Consider the following 5,448-nt stretch of genomic DNA (forward strand, 5'->3'; position numbering starts at 1 on the left):
TCTATAAGAGAGATCAACCTATAGTTCCCTGGGTTTCTTCTGTTGCCCTTTTTATAGATAGGGTGGATAATATTTCCTTTCCACGATGTTGGCATGCGGCCAAGGATAAAGATTTGGTTTAACAAAGCTGTTAGGTGGTTGGACCAAAAGTCCTCATTTAATTTAAATGCAGCAGTCGGTAGGCCGTTTGGACCAGGTGCACCCTCGGGTTTTAGTTTCTGTATAAGTTTTGTTACTCATTTGCAGGATGTCAGTACTGGCTGATCGCACTCCCGTTTTTCCTTGTCCGGGTCGTTAAGCTTTTTTAAACTTTCCTGGGAACCCACTTGGTTACCTGGATCCGTTTCATTTGTTGCCCATAGCGTTTTGTTAAATGAGCTAATGTCCTTTGTTGTGTAGAGGTTCCTTACATGGTCTTTCCAGCCATCGGCAGTGATACCGGGGTCTTGAGACATCTCTTCACCTTTGTTCAAATTATTTATGATCCCCCAGAAATCCCGAGAGTTTTGCTTTTTACTGGCTAATAAAAGTTTTAGCCACATTGATTCTTTGTATTTGGCCTTCGCAGCCCACAGCTTTTTTCGATAATTCTTTCTCAAACTCCTTAACAGAGTATGGTTTGATTTAATTCCATGTTTTTTGGTCGTATGATCGTTCCGTAGCTCCCTAGATATATTTTTTTTCCAGTCTTAGTTCTTCGGTGAACCATGGTTCTTTTAAGATTTTTGAGCTTTTTTGTATGGCTGGGAGAGCAGAATGCTTTGGATTAAAACCTCAACCAGGTTTTCCCAGTGTTTTACATGGTCTCCGTCTTCTATACGCTGGACAATGTCGTAGTCTACAATACTGTCTATTATGCTCTTACTAATTATTGTAAAATCTATGATGGACTTGACTTTCCCACTCGTGTAAGTTTGTCCTAATGTTGAGTTTCCCCTTTTCTCCCTTCTAAGGATTGTCAAGCCCTGTGTTTCTAATTTATTCAAAAAAGTTACTTTGTATCCTAATCCAGATTTTGTGGTCTGATTGCGACTAGATGTCCCGTCTCTCATTAGGTTAGAATTAAAATCCCCTGAAATTATCAGTGGACATTGCTCGTTTGATTTCTGTAGGACTTTAATAAGTTTGGCTAGTGTTTCCATTTTTTCTTCTTTGGTTGACCGATCGGGGTGAATATAGGCATTTATTACTAAAAATTGTTGTAGCAACTTTCTGGTAATTTTTAATACTTGAACCCAGCTTAACCCCACATCCAACATCTCGGTTTCCCAGTTGAAGTTCTGTGATACGTATGTCGATAGCCCTCCACGTGGGTGTCCAAACTTGGACAGTTTCTTAGCCAGTATGTGGTGTTCAGCAAAACCTGGGATTGCAGGATGTTTCAGGTTCCAGGTCTCTTGTAGGAGGAGTATGTCATGTTTTTGAAGAAAGGATTGGGACTCGTGGTCCTGATCCATACTATTAAAACCGTGTGTGTTCCATAAGCACAAATTAATTGTTTCCGGATAAGCTTTTTCGGTATGTTGGTTTTGTATGTTTTTATTTAAAAATAATGTTGCATCTGTTTTAGGAACTCTGTTGGTTTAGTGTCGAAGGGATCCACGACCAATCCTGGTCTAAACTAAGAGGTCCTTTTTTACGAGGCTGGGTTGGATAAGTATACGTTGTTCCAAGGATTGTCTCCTGGGTAATAGAACGGACACCTTGAAGACATGATTTATGCTTGCGGCCAATTGATTCGTTCCCTTTTGGTGAAAAAGTACCTCCGGTTAGGGGATATGGATATCTGGAGCGTCTATGTTGAATCAAAGTTATTCCCCAGTGCTCAAATGATCTTTTATTAGCAAAGATTTTAGCTGCTATGTCCTTTGAGGCCCAGGTGGTCACGGAGTCTTCTATGTCTGGAGAGTGTTTGTTTTGTCGAAACTCCACTGCCACCATATCTTGAGAATCTATTCCCCTTAGCTCTGGAATTGCGTTGATTAATTTTATTATGTTCCCTCTGTTAAGTGTGTCCTGCCTGCCTTTTGTTACGTATTCAGGTATAAACGATAAAATTGGTTCTGTGTCTTCCTTGCAGTTTATTTGACTTCCTTGGGAATCCGGCTTAAGAGGTTCGCCTTCGCTTATTGGCCTAGTTGGAGCCTGTCCTAAACTTCCCACCTTTTTCTTGTCCCTGGAGAGGGCCTGTTCTCCTTTTGTGTTAAGAATATTTTTGACTTGATCTTGGTTTTTGCTTTGTATTGTACATTTGCGTTCGTGTCCGATTTTTAAGATCTTAATTGAAGTCTTGTCCCTAATAAATCCCCTTTGTTTTGACTTGGTTTCCACTTGTACACGGGTTGTACTTTGAACCGAACAATGCCTAGTGTTTCCCTTCTTCGTAATCTTCAATGGGGTCAGATCAAGCTCTTGATTGACAAGCCTAATTTCGTGTCTTGATTGCTTGGAGTTTTTATCGTATAGTCCGCCGCCCCTTTTTTGTGTTGTCTCTATGCTCCGATCCTTTGGAGGCGAACTGGTCTCGGTAGATGTAATTGAGTCGATTGAGAGTGAATGGTGGTTTACTAAATGCTTATTTCGTGCATCCTCAACCGGTGTAGCCATTGTCATTACTTGTTTGCCAGACCTTTCTATATTAATTCTGGATTTTAATGGTGACAGACCCTGGTTTAAACTCTCAGATGGTGTTGAGTCTGGTTCTTGAAATGACTCCAGTGTCGTCAATTTCTTGTTCGGAAGGCTTACTCGTTCCAGCTCTGGAACCTCCGTTCTGTAAATCAAAGTGGTCGGAGGATTGTGTGTCTTTTCTAATTCTGTTCTTGACTTGTTCCTAAATATCGGAAAGAGGAGGTCTGAAGCAGTTGGTTGGTTGCTTTTTGCTTTTGACCTTCCCTTCCTAACTCGTTTCCTTTGCCTTTTTGTCAGTTTGACTTGAGGTTGAGGGTTGGGATTAACCAGGGATTTAATTGGTTGAAATTCAAGAATGATGGATTCCTTTGACTGGTTCTCTGTAAGGACTATTTGGTTAAGTGACCTGTCCTCCCCTTTACTAGACTTTTTGCTTTGAATACTTGAGACGATACTTTTTTCTTTTCTAAGTTTATTTTTTTTATTGTCTAGTGAATCTTGGTTGATTTTGCAATTATTTGTTGATTTTACTACTCCTAGTATTTCTTTTAGAATTTCTGGGAGAGATGCTAATTTCTCAATAATACTCCCACATTCGCAATTAGTTGGTGAAGGGTTGATGTTTCCTTTGTTGGTTAGAAGTTTGTTTGGAGTATTGTTTGAGGGGCCCGCCACACTTGGTCTATTTACTAATATTGATATTATTGTGTCAGTCTTGGAGCTAATGAGTGCAATATGCTCTGCAATTACATTTATGAGGTCAATTTGGACATCCATTTTGTCAGACTGGTAATTGAGCGCCCTTATAGCCTGATCAAGCGTACATATTAGTGCATTCCCCCAGTGTACATTGGGCTCTTGGCTACCAATGCGCCCGTCCAATTTATCTGAAAGTGAAATCTTACCTGCTGATGAAATGGAAATTGGCAGCTGCTTGTTTTCTTTACTAGTTATTCCTCCGTAACTGGTGCTGTCTTCTATCCAGATTCTTTGGTTGTCGGTGTTTTCCGCCAAATTGTGTGGTGTGGAGGCGACGGGGCCCAACCGAGACTCCTTTAAAGGTAGGTCCTGTGATAGGGTAGACCCTTGCGCCGATGTTTTTAGTATGCTTGTTCTTATTGTTTTTTGTCGTTTTGAACCGTTTAGTGCGTGTGGGGATTGTGACCAGACGTCCTCCCCTCCTATCCTCTGTTTTGGCGGTTCGTTAATTTCTCCCTGGTGTAACTCTTTAGACAAGTCACCATTGTTTCTGTGACCATTTGTATTCGTTTTTTCAGAACTGTTAAAGATGTTCTCTTGGGATTCTTTTCCTATACTTGTCAAAAAAATCGGTGATAATTGTTGGTCACTCTTCATGTCTCTTTTACTTGTTTGAGAGTTAAGTTGTGTCTGTTTCTTTTGTCGCAAAGATGTCGACTTGGTTTCGGGCGCAGGTTGGTTTAGTTTGTGGACCTGGGCCTGCACAGTTACCGGGCAATTTTCTGGAAGTTGATTACCAGAGTGTTCTGAAAGTAAAAGTGGAAGAGCTCGTACTATTTCGTTAGATGTTGGTTCGGTTAGCCGGTTGCCCGGAGTTAAACTTGCCAAAGGTTTGGAAGGCTTTGGCTTGTCTGGCTGAATGGGGCTCGGTAGATTTTGCGATTCCTTTGTTGTCGCAAAGAGTGCGGAGACTGGATCTTTTAAAAAGAGGAATTTATTGATCTTCTGCTGTTTTCCTGGGTTATGACCAGTTTTGACAGGAGTCGTAGCTGTTCCTGCCATCGTTGTCCTCAAGACAGCTGGCCCTCCCGTTTGTACTGTTACTAGAGTGTGGTTTTCATGGAGGGCTGTGTCAGAGTTTGGTTTGGGTTTTTTCACCTTCTTACCCCGTGAGGCTTTACTCAGTGGCTCTTGCCTGTTTGTTCCTGATCTCATTTCCTTATTGCCCGCTTTTGACTAGTTGTTGACTTTAAGTTTAGTGACAGCTACCGGCACTCAAAAACACCTACACTCTCCTGGGCACTGCACTCACCAATTTACTGCAGTGCCAAGAAGAGGTCTATAACTGAGGGTTAACTTAGCTTGTGGCAGCTTGTGGCAGTTATTTCCTAGCAATTGGTCAGTTGCGGCTTCTGTACTAGGCGCTGTGCACTTGTTACAGATTCAGCTGCTTCTGCTGTTGCTTGGGCTAGATGGTAAAAGGCAAGGTATAGTTCTTTTGGCTGTTTCTGAGCTGGGGATAAACTCCAGCTCTCTCTGCTCGCCTCAGTCTTCCTCTGCTCCTCTGGTCCCCTCGGTGCACACATCCGCCTAGTGACTCGCCAGGTGGTTCTCGTAGCCTACGCTTGCTTCCTCTCACTGCGGGGGGAATCACGGAGGGGAGTGGCAGAATCGCGGCTCCCGCCCCAACCGCTCCTGCTGTTTCACCCACTGCGAGGACGCGCTCACCTCTACTTGCGAGGGCGTACTCGCGGCTCCTTCCGCTGCAAGGTCTCACCACGACTGGAAGTGCTCGGCGGCACCCAGTCCCGCTTTCTCGCCGCTCTCCCGCCTCTGCCTGTCAGCAAGGTCCAGAACTTGCCGCCCCAAGCAAAGACCACGGACTCTAGCAGAGAAACAAGAAGCCCCCAAAAGAGCTCAGACGAGACTCGATGGGTCGGTGGGTCGATGGGTCCCTGGCAACCACGGCGGCAACAGCTCAGCGGTGAGGTCGTAAGAGAGGCCGTAAGGGAGAGAAACCTCCTCGCTCCTACTCGGTCGATCACTCGCATGGCATCTGACGTCTGGCCTCCGGAAACCGCAAAACCTCAATGACACTGGGGCTGTATCTTCCAAGGG

This window comes from Triturus cristatus, chromosome 1_1, assembly GCF_964204655.1.
Source record: "Triturus cristatus chromosome 1_1, aTriCri1.1, whole genome shotgun sequence".
NCBI classification, from domain to species: domain Eukaryota; kingdom Metazoa; phylum Chordata; class Amphibia; order Caudata; family Salamandridae; genus Triturus; species Triturus cristatus.